Genomic DNA, 20,854 nt, shown 5'->3' with positions numbered 1-20,854 from the left:
GGGAGGTTAATGTGATGTGGTGGCCCCAAAATATAGGAAGGAGTCAGGAAACACAAGGTGTCAGAGTTCCTATCCACCAGATAGGTGTGGTAAGCTAGGAGTAGGTTGGTGAAATTCTGATCGAAGGTGGCAAGAGGTGAAATAATTAAAGCACCAAAGAAGAAGAAGGAGGAGGAGGAGGAGGAGAAGGGGAAGAAGGAGAAGACAACGATGATGATGAAGGCAAAGGAGAAGAAGAAGAATGAGAAAAAGGGTAAGAAGAAGAAAAAGAAGGGGAAGAAGGAGGAGGAGGAGGAAAGGGAGGGTCTAAAAAGCAGTGACAAACTGGATATCTGGGCAAAGGAAGGGAGACCTACTGGAAGTTCTTAGTAAACTCAACAATGGCTATACCGCAGTTCACTGGGAGGTGGAGGGGGAGGGGAATTCTCATAGTGAGAAAGTGAGCCAGCTTTGGGGGAAAGTCGATCTAGTTTTTGATTGACTGAGTTTTGAGTAATATCCATGAGATTATTGTTTATCTGACAAGGAAACTGACTAGCTGTGATGGGGACACACAGAAAGCCAGTGTGGCTTTTCAGCGGCAGCCTTCTCCTCCTCCTAGCGAGCCCCTAGTGCTCTGTCCAGGCAGGGATTCTCACCTACCCTCGTTTACAGCGTTAGTGGCACCAAGAGTGCTTAGGAAAGAAAGACGGTTAGGAAAAAAATAAAAAAGATCCCAATAGCTAATAGCTTTTTATTGAGAAAATTCTGTATCTGTGAGGGTGAAGGAAGGAAGATGCCCACGTGCTTTTGGCCCGTCCGCCTGAAGAAAGATCGTTCATAGCTTTCTGTTCACTGCTACTCTGACTGCTACTGTAATTCAATGTCTTAATTATAGGACTTTTGTTTTGTTCTGAATAGTTTTGTCACTAAATTGACCATTTTTTAGTTTCCCTGTCCATTCTAGAAGTGACAGGTTGGGATGGATGGGAAATACCATCTCTCTAAAAGTCCAGTCATGCGATTGAGGTTTTATACGCTGGGCAAGTTCTCGAAAATCTGATCCGTGCATAAGCGAAACCCTGATGGCTGCTCTGTAAGGAGGAGGGAGGGAGAGAGACCGCTCCTACAAGTTCCACGGAGAGTGACGGGGTGGGAGAGAAGAGAAAGGGATGGGGCGACAGCCACAGAGAAAATCAGGGCTTGTGCAGGGTGTCATGGAAGAATGCAGGCTCCCCCACCCAGAATTCGAGATGCTTCTTCCAGCAGGAGCAGCTAGCCAAAGCCAGGGAAGAGATACATACATGTGACCTCATGAGGGTCATTGCTGCTTGAAGGAAGAAGAAGGAAGAAGGAAAAATAGTGAGGATGGGGAAACATTTGGCTGAAGAAGTTGAATTTTCTGGCATGGGTAGAATTAATCAGTTAATTCCTCTCAAGTTTCAGAGGGAGAACTGGGCCGACCAAGGGAAGAGCCGGCAAATCACGAGAGCTGAAAAGCTGAGTCATCATCAGGACGAGGGCTGAAGAAGTCTGTGTCTGCCCACACTGGCACACCAGTCCTGGGAACTTTTCATTATTAAAACTCTGGCCGTGACTCACACGCGGTTTCGTTGGGATTCAGATTCCAGAGTTGAGAGTCCAGGGGCAGCTTTAGCCACGGAGCAGTTTCTGACTTCTTCTGGAGGATAAGATGAGTCCTGGCTTGGCAGTGTTGCTGAGGTTGAGGATAAAAGCCGTCAGCCTGTCATCGAGGGATCACAGTTACTAGTGGCGACACAGTTGGATGATAGAAGGAAGGCATGGTCATAGACGCCCGAACTGATGTGGGGTATGAATGACCAAGGGAAGCTGAAATAAATGTTCTGAAAGCACTTTCTGGGAAGGAGTGGGGGGATAGCTACAGGCAGGTTGCATAGCTGCACACACGGTGTGTATTCAGAGAACACTTTATTATTCATGATTTGCTCAGACTTGCATAGTCCAAGCGTGAGCACCTGGCCGGGCGGTACCCCAGCTGAAGTGGTGCTTGATGACCTCAGGTGGCAGGAAAAGCCGTATTTCCTTCTGTTGCCCAGAGTCCAAGAAGACCAGGTCTCTACGAAAGGAACTAAAGACAGAAGAAACAGCTAGAAGTCATTTTCCTGAGGCATAATCTCACTTCCTTGGGATTGCCACATTCAAAAAACAGTACATCCATCAAAGATAATAAAAATGTATGTGTAATTTCCAGATATGAAACCAACTAGGGAAGTTTAAATCATATCCAACACATCTGATAAATAACAAAAATGCATTTTTAGTTACTCAGATAGTGTTGAAAGTGTTGACAAACAGTCCTAGTTCCCTGGGGATCATACAAGCCTCTGATGACCCACCCTCCATTAGAAAAATTGCAATGCCAAGAGCCACATTTACCTTGGGAGCTCACTCTGATCCCTAGAGCAGAAGACGCTTGGATCTGGGTGGTCCCAGCAGGACCGGTGGGGACCTAGGCAACAAGTTTTGGAATAACCATCCAATCGCCCAACAGAGAAAAGTGGGGAGGGAGCTGGCATTGGCCTTAGAGATCTTTCTCGAAGCCCAAAGTGTAGGAAAAACAGACAGTCATGATGCACTGAAGTTATAGAACAGGTCTCAAAGAGACAGGCAGGAGCTTAACCCAACAGAGAGAAGCCGAAATAGTGCCCGAGAAACGTATTTTAAAAAATGCAGCATCAGCAAACTGTATTGTAACTAAGACCTTGGCTGGGGATGACATAAAAAAGAATGAAAAATAGGTAACACAGAAGGATGATGTGAAGTATGTTGCACAGTTGGGAAGTTCATTGTGAGAGCATGCCAATGCCCCAGAGTCTTTGGAAAAAGAAAGAATTACACTTTTAATTCATGGCCAATGATCTTAGATTCTGTTGGAACATTCTTTGTATTAGACAGGGCTTTGAGGACAGGGGAATGCTAGAAACATCTCTGGAACCGGAACAACTCAAAACTCTAGTCTCGGGTTTTTCTTCCAAGAATCAAAGGCTCATTCATCAGCACCAGGTGGGCGCAAACCCTGGATTGTTTAAAACGAGGATCTACGAGCGCGGATACAAAAGCAGAGGATACCCTCCTGGCGTGACAAGGAAGAGTTGATCTGATGGACCGATGAGGTTCCATGTGTTACTTGGCACCTGGAATAAGAAGAAACACGTGACAGGTTTTGAATTACAACAAACGGATACCAGGGAGATGCCTAGAAGAGGGGAGGAAGCAAATCTCATGGAAAAACTAGAAGAAAATGCCAGTGTAAATGTCAGCCAGGTAGCCAGCGTGTGGAAGGCAATATTAGGGGCATAAGGAATGTGCTCTTTCTGTGGATGTCTGTTTATTCTGTACTTTATGGGTAATGGAATTTCTTGGGCATTTTAGTTTAGAGTTACAAACCCTGAAAATCTGTCCGTACCCACTCCCCCTCAGAAGCATTGCTATTACAGGATAAAATAAGCAACCGTCTTATTAGACCTTCCTGTTCTAGGGCTTTCATTTAATTGTGAATGACCATAAAGGGTGACCCATACAACTGGGCCAATTTTGTTTAAGCTCAAAGGCAGGTGAAGAATGGGGACAATCTAAGATTCTAAACTAAGACAAAGGCAATAAAGAATACGAGCAGTGGAAAGTAATTTAGGGAGTAGCGGTGGCAGCTTTCAGAATGACACACGGGAGGCCCCAAACTGTACAATAAAAGAAAGCAGGCTAGCAGATGGCTTAGTCAGCTCGGCAGTAGCAGTGGGGCACAACCAAGTTCCTGAGCAAGTACTTCTGATAATTAGCAAATAATTTTTGTTCGCATGGAGGTTGCTGAGTTTACGATATCCACTGCCATCCGGGCACAGTGCTGGCTAGTTAGAAGCACTGCATCTAATGAGGGAAGAAGGGACACCTAACATAAACACATACAGATCAAGGTTGTGAGTGGAAGGCTGGAGACGGTTTCCTTACTGAGTCTGAATCAAAAGGAGGCCTAAGACAGGAAAAGGCATCTCCTTCCCAACTTCCCAGGCCATATTGGTTTCGATTAAAGTGTGTACCCATGAGAAAGAGAGATAAAGAGACAGAAAGAGGAAAAGAAACAGTTGTATAGATACAGATATGGATGGACAAATGGAGAGAAATGCACATATGTAGACATATAATGAATTTTATGTTTGATAAAAGGTCATTAACATTTAATAGCAATGGAATGAATGGGAAATGTATAGAGGACTATGGATCTGATTCCTTTGAATTCATCACCTAGCTAATTTGCCAGGCATTCCTAGGCAGAAAATCAGGAACACATTTGAGGTCACTACATGATGGAGTGGTTAAAGGGAGAGGGCGGGATAGATCAACCTTGACTGTTCACCTTTGGATAACCCAATGAGACGGTTGTCATGGAAGATGACAGGTTCTCAAAGATGGAACCTGTCATCTTTGATGACAAGATGGAAGGTTCTCAAAAACAGACAATTGCATATGTGTAGCCCTTGGTGTCTAAAGTCAGTTGTATAAAATCCTGGCTGTGTCGGTTTGAGAATGAACAACATGTGAATGAAAAGAAATACTGTGGAAGACGGACCTGTAGGAATGCTGGATCGAAGTTGGGAAAGGATATTGATTACCCAAAGCATAGGGGTACTAGCTCTAGAGCCAACACAGTCTTGGGTCCAGTTCGTGTGTGCAAAGGAGAAGCTCATGCTCCTCGACCTACTGAGCAAACTCCCTGACTCTCCGCACAGTGCTCTCCAGACCCCGCGCGTGTGTTCCTGCATTAGTACTCTAGAGCTCATCTCAGTCCACAATCAACCTTGCTATATTCCATTTACACCACATGGAGAAATAAAATGTATTTCTAATTGGCTTTCTAATAAGTACTAATTAGTTCAGGCCTTTGTGATCCATAAAGGGATAAAGAGTGAGTTTGCATCCTTCCATCAAAGCACTAAAATTGCAGCTGGCAAAGCGTCCTGCTGCTTTCCCTGCCTGTCGTGGGGAAGAAGCTGAAATTACCCCAATGAAAAATCTCATTTAGATTTTGCTAATATGTATTAAAATCTAAGAGGTGAAACAGTGCAGGCAACTGTGACGGAGTCCCCAGGAGTGGTCTGAGGGACCCAGCTTGGGGCAACGCAAAGACAATCCCTGATTCTTCCAGGAAGTAACATTTACACTGAGCGTTGGGTCGTGACAGGTGAACAGCATCAGCCATTTCAACCCATCTTTGTGCTGCAGGTGATACCTGAGAGTCCAAAGTCAAAGGCAGAAAGTGAATGCGTTGCATTGATCATGACGTGATGAATGAACAGCTTTAAGATGGACTGGAGGAAACATAGGTCTTCACGGCTATAGCACTCAAAAGGATTTTCCAGCTGAAGAGTTAGTGTAAACACCTTCGTTCCCTGGAACCAAGGGAAAGATTTCAGGAAGCAGGCTGTTGGTTTCACCGTCCTCGTGCTTGCCTGGCACCAGTCCAACTCCACCCAACTTAGACACATCAGTCCCAAAGTCTCAAGTACCTTCTCCATTAAGTGAGGCATGGAGACACCCTTGTGATTGTCAGTGCATGAAAACTCCCTGGGAAGCTACTGAGACGATCTTTCTCCAGCTTCTGCTTTTACCTGGGTCTTCGGAAGCGTCCCATGCAATCCCCACAGCAGTTTCCACGACCCGACATTTCCTCCAGACTATTCCCCGGTCGTCCCACTTCCTCCTTCCTGTACAAGGTCTCAGAACCTTCTTAAAGTAATAATAACAATGACGCCTTGTGGCATTGCTTGTTGTGATTCAAAACATGAGGAGTTTAGAAGGGAAGGAAAAATAAAATAAGGCAGGCAAACCATAAGAGGCTCTACGGTTAAGGGAAAAAACAAGGCTGCTGGAGGGGAGGCGGAAGGGGGACTGGGCTAAATGGGTGACGGGTATTAAGGAGGGCCCTTGTTGGGATGAGCACTGGGTGTTTTATGTAAGTGACGAATCACTAAATTCTACTCCTGAAACCCATACTACACCATATGTTAACTAACTTGAAGTTCAATTAAAAAAAGAAGTGCTTAGAAATCATTTGTCATATAGGGACAAAATCTAGGGCATCCTTATTATTTGCAATCAAACTGTTCTAGAAGGGGATACAGTATGTAAAATAGGTATAAGGTGGTGCTGAAGCCTTCAGTCAAATGAGTTAAAATGAAATAAATCTACAAGCTAAAAGACGCTGTACCAGGGTACCAGTTGAGAGCCAGTTGCTGGATGCAGGAAAGGAATGAAAGGTGGTCCAGGGTAAGATAAAAAGGAGGACCCCACAAATACCATGAAATACTGAATTGTATATGAAAAATGGAAAAAAAAATCAATCAGGAAACCTAAGAGAACAGATCCATGAAAGGAGTACAACTATGGAAGCGGGCTGACAAAATATCTTGGTAGTAAGAGGTTAGAGTCCTAGGAATGAAAAGAGAGAAGCAAGAGAGTTAGGAAGGTAGGAAGTCAGGGTTGCCTACAGGTTGAGCAGGAAATTATTTCAGCCTAAACTGGAGTCTGAGTGGAAGTGAGAACGAAAGAGTTCCCTTTGTAAGATTTCTGTTCAGGAAGTGGAGCGATGGTCCCATGGGAATGAAATGTGGCCAGAGCAGGAAATGGAGGAATAATACATGATTATAAGCCCCCAAGTTTGGGAAGCGGGGAGGTGTTATTGACAGTCAAGAAGGGAAAGAAGGTGTCTTAAAAAGGAAACAAACAGGGTTCATTTTTAGGTTGGTTGTTTGATGTATGAGGCGAAACACTGAAGAGTCAAGAACAGAGAGAGGACGTGTCTAGGAAATAGGGGGCAGAGGGAATTGCAACACCCAGGGCATGACTCACTCCGCAAATGCAGAAGAAACGTCTTCAGGGTCAAATTTAGCAAGAGGTGAAAACACGAAGAACATGAGCACGATTGGCGGAGAGTTTATTAGATGGCTTCATGGTCCAGGTCATTACTGTTTTTGTGCACCTGCACCTGTGTGCCTTCCAGTGCATTTGTCTGAATGGATCTTCCATTCAGACAAATGGAACCTTCCGGTGCATTTGTCTGAATGATCTTTGGTGATCTTTTGGTGCCAATAAAGAGAGGACAGAGAGGGGATGGGAAAACTCTCGGATAAAGGGAAAGAGAAATATGTAGCAACATGAATAAAACTTTATAAATAGCTGGAAGGAAGGCGGATAAGATTTTGACAAGACAAACACAAGACTGATTTTGAAAGTACAGAGGAAGTGGCAAAAACAGTGACAGAGGACAGGCTGTGAAGGAACAGGAGAGTGGGTGGCAAGGGACAGAGAAAAGGGACAAGTGTTCTGGATGAAATTGGGGAAAACGTCTGGGAAATCAGAGGCAAATGTCTGGGATAAATGACACCCAGATGGCCAAGGCCACCTGTCCTTTTCCTCGAGAAACAAAAGTACCCCCACCCATCCTTTTATTCTCAGCAGTGCAAGGCAGAATTAGTGGGTGAAGATTCCACAAGACGAGAAGTTTCTGATGCTTACTTGTGCAGCAGGGCTCAAGGATAAGACGGGCAGGGAACGGATAAATCAAGTGACTGATGACCCAAAAGTAAACACAATGTATGACTTTGGCAGCCCGAGATGCACAAAGCTGTTGGTGAAGCTGTATCAGAATTTTTGAGATTGAAGAAAAGAACCCTATGGGACTCATGCTGAGGGCCTGCGGTATCTGGAATCTAAGTGGATGCAGAGGATACTGATCAAGAGACAAAGAGGCAGGTTTTAAAGACACCAAGAACAAGACCCACACACAAATGTGCGTGCATGTGCACGTGCACACACACACACACACACACACACCAGGAAAAGAATTAGAAAGTGGTCACCTGTAGGTGGTGATTTCTTGAATAGTATTCATATTCTACTTTTGTGCTCTTGCATGATGTGACATTTGAATTATAATCAGAAAAAACAGATATGTGTTTTTTGTGATTAAGAAAGCCAGCTAACTGAAAATCAAGCCAAGTGGAAGACTGAGCCATCTTTATGCGCAAGTTTGTCAAGCAGTTAATCCTTTAAAAAAATCTTTTATCATATAGTGCCACCAAAGAGGTGTGGCATTTTTGCCGGTAGGTAAAGAACTTTAAGGCTATGTGATTTCAAAATACTAAGAGCAATCATCATTTATTTTTAAAGTACTCAATAGTTACTTGTTAGTTGGAGTGGAATTATGAATCAGTTGAGTTTTGCAGGTACCTACTCTAGACAGGTAAGATCTGGTCTCTGCTATGAGAAAATCTCATGGAAGCTCTTCTCCTTGGGTGCAAGTTCTTTGAGGTCAGTCTCTATGACAAATTCCTATTTGGAGAGTCTCTGTGTGTGACCTCTTTGAGCAAACATACTTTCTGGTTTTCCAGGCAGGATTCAATTTCAAACGTATTATCAAATCATCCCACAAACCATAGGAATGTCCCAGAAATTTCAGCATTCTGACTTCTGAAATGTCTATGACTCAGACTGCTCTGAGAATCTGGGAGTGACACCCAAGTCCTCTGCGGATCACGCGTCGGAAGCTCTGGTTGGACAATGTGGCAGCTGGAGTTATGAATGACGTGTGACCCCAGTCTCCTGGCTCCTGTAACCACTGCTTCTGTCGCCTCAGAGCAGGGTGAGATAGAACCCTTGTAATTTCTACTGGTGCTTTATGCAATGGCTCCGAAAGGCTCCCTCTTTCGGAATGACGTCTCGCAATAGCACCAGCATGGACGGACCTAGCAGGTATAATGTTGAATGCAGTAAGTTAGACAGAGAAAGAAAAATACCAAATACCATATGATGTCACTCCTATGTGGAATTTAAGAAACCAAATCGATGAACAAAGAAAGAGAAAAGAGACAAACAGCAACAACAATGGCCACAACAAAACAGATTCTTAAATGCAGAGAAAAAGCTGGTGGCTGCCAGAGGGGAGGTCAGCGGATGGGGGTTGGGTGTGATAGGGGAAGACTTGCGTCGGTGAACACTGAGAAATGTATAGAATTGTTGAATCATTATACTGTACACCTGAAACTAAAATACTCTAAGTTATTAATACTTCAATTAATAGATTTTCTTCTTTTCTTGTCTTTTAAAAAACATTTTATTTATTTATTCATGAGAGAGGCAGAGGGATAAGCAGGCTCCCCATGGTGCAGCGAGTCTGGTATCGAACTTGATCCCAGGAGCCTGGGATCATGACCTGAGCTGAAGGCAGATGCGTAACTGACTGAGCTACCCAGGTGCTCCAATTATACCTCAGTTAAAAGAAAAAAGAAAGACCCCCTCTTTTGGCAGTGTGGCTTCTGGCTGACCACTATCCTTGAGCCAAGAGCAGACTGCTTCAGCGTGGGTGAAGAACCCAGCAGAGCTGAATCAAAAAGGCAGAAGTGTGCAGGACTTCTTTTACTCATGAGAACGGAATTCGGAAGGGACGTAGGCCCTCTTATCTGTGCGTCTCATTTCTTTGACACTCTGCATGACTGAAAGGAGTTCCTTCTTGCTCCAGAGACTAAGGGGCATCGTGGTCATCAGGAAGACACTCCCGCAGATGTCTGGTTCTACACACACTACTTACATGGCGGCTGTGAGCTACAGGGAGGCAGCTCTTCTCTCCCCACGGTAGGCTCTGCCCTATACCTGTATATTTTCTTTCCCTTATGTGTGTGTGTTTTCCTGCTCATTTCCATAAATAAAATGTTCTTTCTCAGCCGTATAGCTGCTTCCCCTGATTAATTCCTACTGAGGCCTCTCTGTAATGGTGTTTCTTCTTTTGCTTAAAACAGCAGGCATCTGCTTTTTGAGTTGAGTTAATGGGGAATGGAAGGGAGTTAGCCAAGTCTCCATAGGCTCTCCGAGAATCCCCATAACCCCCTTACAAATGGCTTACTTTTCAGCTGATTTCTCTTGATTTTGTTTTTGCCTCACCAAGGTAGACTATTTTATATGCCACTCAGAATTTCATGAAACAGCCCACACTGGGTTGGATTTTAAGTAATACCTTCTTGGGAATTCAGGAGCTTTCAGTTATCGTTCCTGCCATCAGAGCCCTGTTGGTCCTTTGCCATCATCAGAAGAACAAAGCGTTACATCTGCTTTCCTTGCCTCACAAGGCAGCTATCCCAATGTCACTGCGAGCTTTATTATCCACTGGTCTTCCTCTAACGCCTCACACACAATAGATTGCATCTATTTAAGTATCTAGATCCCTTTGGAAACAAGGCTTTCTTCTGACACACACAAAAAGGATTTTCAGGCAGCAAATCTGCAGGTAATAATTTTAATAGCCACTAATGTGAATTAATAATTCTAATAACCTCATTTCAGATGTGTTATCGGGACACTGGAGAGGGTTGCCATGGCTGCTATATTTTATTGCTCACAGCTGTGCAAACTCATTTTGGACAGAAAATTCTCCTGTCTAACCTTTCCTTTCATTGGTTTGCACAATCTCAGACAGTGTGGATTAAAACAACAACAACAAAAACTTAAGGAAAAGTTATGTTCTTAAGGCAAACCAAACAGCATTGGTAAGTGACAATAAAGGATCCAAGTTCTTTTGAAAAGAATTATGCAGTTATATATTCATGAAATTAAGTCATTGCCTTGGCACACTTATTGATATAAATGTCCAAATGGTAATTTGTCAGTAATTCTAAAGTACCACTTTAAGTGCTTTGGGGTATGAACAATATTTCTTAATAACCTATCTTGGGTATCATTGCTTCCTACAAGATTCCAAAAATAACAATCCATTCACAGTCTCAGGCCTGTAACCAAAAACAGAGCAGTAAATGTTTAGCTGGGTGTATGGAGCATGCGTCTGGGCACGGCATGAGTATAGGGCAACCTCATGAAATTCCACCTGACCTTGTCTTGGGGGAGCTTCTATTTGGATGGGGAAGATTTGTTCTGTGGTAACCACAATAGGATACTAAACAGAACTCCATCTACAAAGCTGCTGTTAATTCCCTGGTACTATGATAATATTTTATATTTTCTTGTTTAATTCTCACAGTTCCTGTAAGTTTGTATTGGTGGGTTTTAAACATGGCCACATATTCTTGGATATCCTCTTTGAGAGGTGGGGTCTATATCCTCTCCCCTTGAATCCAGGCAGGCTTGTGACTGCTTTGAAGAATAGAGTGCAGCCCAAGTGACGAAATGCCTTAAAAGGCCATGCATCTTCTGCTTTGGCTTCTGGAACATCTGCTCGTGGGGTCCAGAACCATCACTTTGGAAGTACACCAAGAGGCCGCCATGCTTCGAGGAAGCCCAGGGCATATGGCTGGGGGCTCTGGGTACCAGTCCTCACTGAGCCAGCCTAAGATTTATCCCAACCCAGATACTGAATAAAACTTCCAGGTGATTCCTTTGTCTGTATCCTCCATCTTTCATCCCTGCTGTGGCTTGACTGAATTCCTAATCCACAGAATCCATGAGCATAACAAAGTGGTTGTTGCCTTATCCCCAAGTTCTGGGGTGCTTGCTATACTGCATCAGATAGCTAGAACACTAGGGAGTTGTAGAAGTTAAGCAAGTTGGGGCATCTGGATGGCTCAGTTGGTTAGGTGGCCGACTCTTGATTTCAGCTCAGGTCATGATCTCCAGGTCATGAGATTGAGCCTGACCCTGGGCTCTGTGCTTACTGTGGAGTCTGCTTGAGGGTTTCTCTCTCTCCCTTTGCTCCTCCCCCTGCTCACACACTCTCTTTCTCTCTCAAATAAGTAAATAAGTCTTAAAAAAAGAAAAAAATGAAGAAGAAGAAGAAGTTAAGTAACTTGTCCAACATTACACAGTGAGTAGCACGCCTGGGATTCAAAACCTGGTCTGGGGCTACATATCAAGATCTTTTTACCATAAATTTATAAGCACCATACAAGAAGCCTATAAACACTGTTATAAAAACACGAGACACAAGTAGTTTTCTTTCTGTCCGTGGTCATTAGCGTGGACTCATCAGGGGCTTGCCAATCCTAAACACAGAAAAGCTGTGGAAAACATGTTGTGATCTTTAATTAAAGTATATTTTTTAAGCCCACCCCTGTGTTCCTACTAAATCTTCATGTATCTGATTTGAAAAGTAGCCAACTCGTTGACTTTAACTTTCATCTGAACCCATATGGCAATCTGGAACTCAAATCGAAGCCCTTAAGTTCTGTTCCGCTCCGGTTGCTCCATTGGAAGCCAATCATGGGAATGGCGTAACAGCTTCCCTTCTTTGTTGCCATTTAAATATGGTCTTCTTGTTTCATTTAAAAAAAAAAAAATAGTTCTCAACTTTTACAAACCTTGTCTCTTTAGATACAGGACTGCAAAAGAAATGCAGATCTGAAAAAGTTAGACCATTTTACCCTCCTTTCAGGGATGAAAAGTCCCTGTCCACAGTGAGGCCCATTCAGAAGGTTGTGGTCCAATAAACTCGAAGCTCATTCTCTCGTGCCCTTCTCTCCCTCCGCCCCACACATGCCTGAGAGAAAAGGTAAGGCTAACATTATATTCACTTAGAGGTTTGCAGGACTCAGGAAAATGCTCGATGAAATGGGGATAATTTAATAAAAGCCTCAAACCTCATTGGAGCTGAGCTCTAGGCAACGTACGTCCACACTTTGAAAACTCTTAAAGGCAGGACTGAAATTCTCCAGCAACTCTGTTTCCTGGAACCCAGTCACTAACTTTGTGAAGCCTTCTTTATAAAGAGAGGTCTCATGCAAGGTCACAGGTGACAGAGTTACTTATGCAATTAGTTACTAAATGCATCTAGAAGCCTTGAGAATAAGGGACTTTCCTGCTGAGGAGACTTATTTATTGTTAATTATAATTTCTCTTATCAGCTTCTCAGTGGATTTGGTGCCTGAAAAGAAAGACGGAGTCGAGAAAATGACAAGGTTTCCATAACACAGATGTTCTCCCGGTTAAGGGGCCCTGACGGCAGGAGCATTTAGGAATTACAGAGGGAATAACGGGACAGATGCGCTGTGCCCATCGGGCATGCACAGAACCTCCGGGGCGGGCCACCCAGATGAATGACACAGCCTTTCGGAGTGACCACTCACATGTCGTCCTGTGAAATGGTGAAGGAGAGCTTTAGCACGCCCCAAAACCTCTGGAGTCCCAAGCTCTGTATCCCGCCTGAGAGCCTCTACACCCCATTTCCACTTGCAAGTCCCACATCTTGAACTCCCCTGCTCAGGGTGACTGGTGACGATGAATCATGTTGGCCTCTCTCCAGCACAGTAGGTTCTATGACACCAGCAACTAACACGACACTGAAATGTAACCTGCTGGGAGGAACCCAAACACCATGTGACGTCATCCTTGTCCGTTGGACAAGTCGGCTTCCTTTAGGTGGCAGGGGGCTGTGTGTGCCTAACACTTCTTAACTGGCCCCTTGTGGTTCTCGTGATGCAGTTTTTTTATTGAAAGAAAAGAAATGCTGTCACACTTTAATATGGAGCATGACATTAAATACTGCCAGTTTCTTTTTTTTTTTCTGTAGGGCTGTCTTCTTCATAGGGTTTGTGGTACAATTTTTTGCAGGTTATAAAAGTACATAATCACTTTTGACAAATACAGATACACATATCTCCCCACCAGCAATAAGTGGATTAGATGATATTTCAGATCTAGACAAGTCTAATTAAATTACATCTAACTTGACTGGCCTCCGTGGATTGATCTTTCTTTGACCTTCATAGCCATCAGAATAAATGATAAGAAAGCATTCTAATATTTTTTCACACTAAAACTTTGACACAAGCCTTCATGTCTGTATACTACATATATATATCAACAGCAACCAGCAATGTTTGCTTGTTCTTTGTGTTTAAAAAAAAAAACAAACAAACCCTATAGTAGTATAAATTAGCATTGTGTCAGGAAATATATACATTTGGCTACTGAAAAGAAAGTTCATTTAAATTACATTTTTCATATTTCCACATTCATTTAAGAGAGAAAAAAAATTTTTCAATAAACATTCTTTCTTAAGAGAGAAGTATAAATGTATTCTGTTGCTTTTATCTTTTTAATAGTACAGGATAAAGGTACTGTCCTACATAGTGAACAAAAGACATTTTCTTTAAATGGGCAAGTAGTAAACATTTTCTTTGTCATACCATGTACTAGAAATTATCCCTCATGTGAAAGGAACCTTTTTTGCTTTTTATGAGGTTCCTTTGTGGTAAATACTGTTCGGGGAACATTTTTGGCGTTTGTGAAAAGATGAGTTTATGTTACACTTAAAAAAAAAAAAAGGTTGGATGTATTTTGCTGTTTGTTTAAAAACTGGAATTTCACTACAAGGTAACAAGTGTGCTCTCTTTTAAATAAGAATAAAATTCAGAAATTACAAATAATGTGGACTGCTGAAACTACTGGAAGTTTTTCTTTTCTTTCTCTTTCTTTCTCTGCCCTTTCTTTTCTTTGCCTTTTGTAAAACAATTTACAATTTTTAAATTAGAAAACTCTTCTTGAGCATTTAAAATATAATCCCGTTTGTGAATATTTACATACAGACTCTTTAGGATTACATAAATTATGTAATACAAAGTACTCCCACCATGGGAATAATCCTTTCAAGTTGTCATCTGAGAAAAGTATCCATACATTTTAAGAAACCAGAAGCAGGATTTATGTTTTATTCAGTTTGTGTATGTGTGTGTGTGCGTGTGTGTGCGTGTGAGTGTGTATATTCCACAGTGGTTAGTATTAAGTCTTCCATGTAAGTGGTACTCAATGAATATTTGAATTAACTTGGGCCACCATATTAACCAATATGAGGGGTAATTGGTACTTTTTGATTATAATCATAGGTAAACAAAATGCAAAACATTAAATGATGACCTTTTTGCTAAGTGATGTCATTGTTTTGCTGAGTAAATCACAGCAATATTCAACTACCTGATTTGTTACAGGGTGGACAGCCTTTTTTCATGTTGATAGACAATCAACTTGATCATTGCCTGATGGCACCCCAATCCACAGGCATATTAATGGGGCTTTTGGCATCACTATTAGGTTCTTTATCTCTAGTCTTCTAAGGGTACATCTCCTGATCCCATTTTTTCTGTCAACTAGAGAAAATCTTTTGGCCATGTACACACAGACACATACCACTGAAAATTTCTCAAGACTGTCCGTTTTCTGTTTTAACTATTTTTAATTGGTATGTTTTCTTTTTATAATTACTATTTTATCAAACCAGTTATGACTCTTAATTGAAGTAGTTCTACAAGGATGAAGGTTGATTGAAGAATGAAAGGCATATTTTGTTTTCTGATGTTTTGATTTGTTATCGTATATCATGCTAATCTTTTTTTTTTTTTTTTAAGATTTTGTTTATTTGACAGAGAGAGAAGGTCACAAGTAGGCAGACAAAGATAGAGAGGGGAAGCAGGCTTCCCGCTGAGCAGAGAGCCCAATGCGGGCCTTGATCCCACGACCCTGAGACCATGACCTGAGCCGAGGGCAGAGGCTTAACCCATTGAGCCACCCAGGTGCTATATCATGCTAATCTTGAAGAAGTATCAAATTCTCCAAAAGAAGCTGCAGGAATGAAATATATCCCTGCTTTCTGGCTCCTACCCAAGGCTCATAGTTTCTGATGTGGGCAATTCTTTCCATGATTAAGGTGGCCTCTGATGAACAAGATGGTACATTTCACAGAGTCAAAGAAACTGACAACCAAAGAGATTAAATAACAATTGTTATAAAGTACTCAAAGTCAGAGTCAACAGAATTTTTTTCGTGTCTTTCTACTTACCTGTGAATAAAGGTAAGTTTTACAACAGAAATAAACATTCTCACCCTAATGAAAATCTTGATGCATTAGTAATTATGCAACCCTTCCCTTTCTCCCAAAATATTATTCTGTTACTCGCACTTGTGGCTAGAAGAACCAAACCAAAATAAAAGCTAAGTTACTTAACTTTTGTCTTGTATACTTGCCCCAAAATTACATCCCAGAGATCATTCAAATACTCACATCACTTTTGGAAAAAATTAAATTCCCAACCTCCTTAACTTCCTTTTCCTTTCCTTTCTGTCTTATTATATCCTGAGTAGTTAATTCAATTCTCTCTCTTTTTATTCTCTTCCTACCCAGGGAACCAGGGCTATCTGTGACAACCTTCTCTTTTTCCCCTTCTTAAAAGCAATTGAAAACATCTTTGCTTACTGCTCAAAGGGAATTCATTCACTGAACACAAAATTACATAGGAATTCCCCAAATAGAGAATATAAAACATCTCCCATGATGGCAAGGAATTCGTTTCTATAGATGGTGCCTATACTCAGGTGCTGTCTACTTAGGATCTGAGTGCTGTGCAAGGACCCCATTCTGTCCATTGTTTCTTACGAAGATATTTCTACTGCTCATTCTTGTCTATCCCCTCATTCGCTTGAATAATCACTAGCAGCAGCAGAAGCCTAATTATCCACATCATCCACTCTGTGCTCAGATCTGGGGTGACAACAGCACGGTCCTTCCTTATGAATCCTCTGCCTTCTTAACGATAACAGATGCAAACAGCATCTTATCAATGGAGTTTCTGAGCAAAGGCTGGGAGCTGATAAGTTAGCCACGGCCTCACCTTGGGGGCGAAGATCACCTGCCCTTCTCCACTTCCCGTCAAGCTGCCAACCAGCTAGGGGCTGGCTTCTTTGAAATGTGCCTCAGGGATGTTCACACCATATGGCAGTACCGAGAATGTCACCCTATGCTCTAGGGTATTTTCCCCCATAGCTTACACAAATTGTAAATTATTATCCATAAAATAATGGTAAAGAGAGACAAGGGCAGCAAAAGGATCTGCTGTAAAGCCTCCATTAGCAAATGAGATTGGCTTTCTTATTCATGTGAAAAGTTCAAGGAGGCAATCTTGTTAAACAGCCATTTTGCATAAAGGAATAATATGCCATAATGGACCTTTTCAAATAACTTTGATGTTTTCCAGAACAATTTATTAAGCCCGTGCTTTGGAGGGAGAAGGGAAGAAGTCTCACTGGAGGATAAAATCGGCGGCTGGTGGGCAGTTGGTCATGGCTCAGCACATTTCAGAGCCGTCTAAAACACCTTCGGGTCCTCTGCTGGAAGGGCCTTAGGGTACTGCTCCCTCTACTCAACCCCCATCCTTCCTCCGCATTATTTACATCAGAGAAGCACAGCCCTCTGGGGGAATGGGGGATGGGGGGCAGAAAGCAAGAAAGAGTGATGGGGCTCTGCCCCAGTTTTGCAAGAGGTAGGCTAATAATTTATCTATTTGAAGTAGATTGCACAAGCAAGACCCATAATTTGACTTCCTGGGTGGCTATGCAGCTCCTGCAGGCACCCGGACGTTGAGCTCACCGGAACCACTGCTTACCGAACTCATCGTTGCGTTTGAGCAACGATGCCTGCTTCTACCTACCACTCAGCTTTCTGTCCCGCTCTCCTGAGTAGCTTCCATGAAATAAAAGTCCTCTCAAGTACTTTCACTTTCTCTGTGTTTTGGGTGCATTCTCAGAAGTGATGACTTCTTATATTAATACCGTATTTATAGAAGAATGTTCTGCAGAGCAGTGGTTTCGTAGGTTGTTATGAGGGTCCCTTACCAAGCAAATTTGGGAAACCCTGGAAAATAACGCAATTAAGAAATGCATTATATGACAGATCTTTTGATATATTATTTGTTTTGTGACTTTACTCTAGAGTTACAAAGTTTGCTACATTTCTCGAACTTACTTGAATTTCGTCAAGGACCATCTTTAGCCAAACATGCTTTGTGCACTATGGTTCATCACTGGGACTTACAGAGGGAGAAGAATTGACACCCCCCCCCCATATTCTAAGGTGCCTTGAGACCCAATAAATAAGTTGGAATGGGATGGGTAGAAGCTTTACATTGTAGAGATGTTCTCTTATACTAGCTTTGATGAAGCAAGCTGACATTTTGGAGAGGGCAATGTAGCAAGGCGCTGAGAGATGCTTTTCCCAGTAGCCAGCAAAGAACCTCAAGCCAACCACCCCACAGAGACTGAATCTCGCCAACAGCCCTATGGGGAATCCTTTCCCCAGTTGATGCTTCAGATGAAGCTGCAGACCCTGGATGGACACTGGCTGAAATCTGTGAGAGAACACAAAGCAGAGGACCAGCTAAACCACACCTCAGTTCCTGACCCACGAAAACTGTGATATATAAGAATTTTGAGCCACTAATCTTTGGGGGTACTTTATTGTGCAGCAATAGGTAACTAATATGGATATTGGTCTAGAGTTTATGATAATGTGAACCAATATCTCAGTGGAATTAGTTTAAAAAATTATAATAGAAGATATAAATTCTATGGATTTTTTGAAGGAGAAAAACAGATTACTTTCCTTAGACTAAGCACATTCTAGTGACGTAGAAAAGAATGTTGAAGAGCATATAATGTCCATCACCTCAGAGAACCTTTCCTGAGAAGTAATCTTTCTTTTTTTTTATTTTTAAGTTTTTATTTATTTATTTGAGAGAGAGAGAGAGAGAGAATGAGTAGTGGGGAGGGGTATAGGGGGAGAAAGAGAGAGAGAAAGAGAAGCAGACTCCCCACTGAGCAGGAAGCCCAATTCAGGGCTTGATCCCAGGACCCAGAGATCATGACCTGGGCCAAAGGCAGACATTTAACCAACTGAGCCACCCGGGCGCCCCTGAGAAATATTCTTATTTATTATATGTACAGCACTATGGGGAGTAGAATAAGGAATTCATTTTTCTTGTCCTCAAGGAACTTTATCTCTAGAAGATAAGCAAATAAATAATTGAGCATCTATTTTCAAAAACAGAAGTAAAATAAAATGCAAAGTGCTATAGAAGCTATCCTTCCATATGTGCATATGGGAGAGATTAGTTCCAACAGAGTGGAAGGAGAAAACTAAGGAAGTTTACTTGCAGGAAATGCCAATTGAATTGGCCTTGAGGAATAGGAAATAAAATAGTAGTATTTTAACAGATGGAAAGGGTGAACAAAGACATTCCTGGGGGAGAAGAGAACATAAGAAAAGGCTGAGCTATAAGGAAGTATGGGGTGAATTCAGGGTGTGTTCAATAAGTATATGTGGGACATTAAATAGGGTACCTCAAAGAAAGAACTAAAACCAAAATTGAACATTCAGATGATTTTTGTATGTACTGGGTGGATTTTTCTTTCAACAAATTATATTGAGGAAATGACAATTTAGTTACCAGAATGAAAGAACAGTCTCAATTTCAATCCTTTTGGTTCCAACTCTAAACTGACATGGGGAATAAACAGATAAGCCTGAGCACCCCTTTTGTAAATGACCTTAAGAGGTCCACAAGCTTAAGCCTAGGAGATGAGATAAGGTGAAATTGAAACTATCCAAACCAAAGACCATCAAACCCCAAGTCATCTCCCGATAAGATTCCACATTGCCCCTTGGAAACTTCTGTCTGACAACATTAACAACCAGACTATTCTTCTTGATATTGTGTTTCCTACTGGTTAATTGCCCACTTTGAAACTGTGAAGCTACTTAAGTTTTCTCAGCAAAGTTCTGAGTTTCTTTGACCTTTCCTCATAGGTCTTTTTTCCAAGTCATTAATAATTGTCACATTCTCTTCTGGATCTAGTCCAAACTTCTCATGTCTCTTTAGTAGCAAAGACCCCATCTTGGCAGAGCACATTAATACAGGGCCTAACATATGACAGGTAGGGTTAAAGAATGGCTTGGCTTTCACATTTCATATTCTACGCATATGACATCATGTGATGTTTACTTCCTAATGTCAGGGCCATGTCATGGGCCCACATTTGTTCTGCCCATCATGATTTCAGAGCTAAGAGAAGTTTTGGCTCTATGAACAGCTCACTAAAGTTTTCTTTGGGGTCATAAAATGTAGGAGTTATTACCCTTCAAATGGGTTATAATGTAACAAATATCCAATGTGATTAGAATTTTAATGTTTGAATACTGGAAATGAAGCAGGCTTAAAGCTGCTTCCTGTTGGTGAAGTGGTATGAATTTAGCTAAGAATCTTCATAGAATTGTCATTGAAGGTCTCACAAACATCCTGCTGGGGATGTCAAACAAGGTTCCTAATTCTATCACTGTTTTTCCACTGACAAATTAAGGTTTAGACATGGTAATTTATTTCTGTAAGTAAATTGTGAGTGGGGAACTCCCAAGAATCCAACCTAAACCAAACAAACCCTAATGGGACTTGCCTCTTCAAACAAATGCTTTGCCTCCAAATTCCCTCCTCCATTGTTAAAACATACAAGTCCTAAACCAGTAATAAGAGAACGTAATTTAGCTGTAGGATAGTAGCTAAAATTTAAGCCAATTTACCTATATTGAATTATGAGTTATGACCAAAGGGATTTATGAGTTGTTTTCTTGCACATATATATAACACAGCCAACAAGTGCCTGGTTGTTATCAATGAGGGCCATGAGGACACTCAGGGAACATCCTAAAAGAAGGTGCTGAGTAGAATTTTTGTCTTTTTCCTAAGCAGATAAAGTCATCAACCCCTCGTAGGTGGTGGAATCCTTTCCCCTTAATACCTAACAATGTGTATTGTACTTGGTATTGAGTGAAGAGATCTGTAAGCCTAGTCTCTCTTGAAGTAGGGGAATTTCCTTTTCCCCAACTAGGTAAATATTTGGCAATAAATGTTAGTGCATCTTTCTGTAAATCAATCAATCTATTATCTATCTCTCTATCTTTCCATCTATCTATCTATCATCTATCTATCTCATCTGCCTACCTTCTCCCAGGTCTGTATGCTTGGTGGCAAGGCTCTACTTTGCCAGACGGACCTGTTTTTATTGGCACCTTTAGAAATCT

This window comes from Neovison vison, chromosome 12 (genome assembly GCF_020171115.1).
Source record: "Neovison vison isolate M4711 chromosome 12, ASM_NN_V1, whole genome shotgun sequence".
NCBI lineage: Eukaryota > Metazoa > Chordata > Mammalia > Carnivora > Mustelidae > Neogale > Neogale vison.
The sequence above is the reverse complement of the archived record's forward strand: the minus strand, read 5'-3'. Positions refer to the sequence as shown.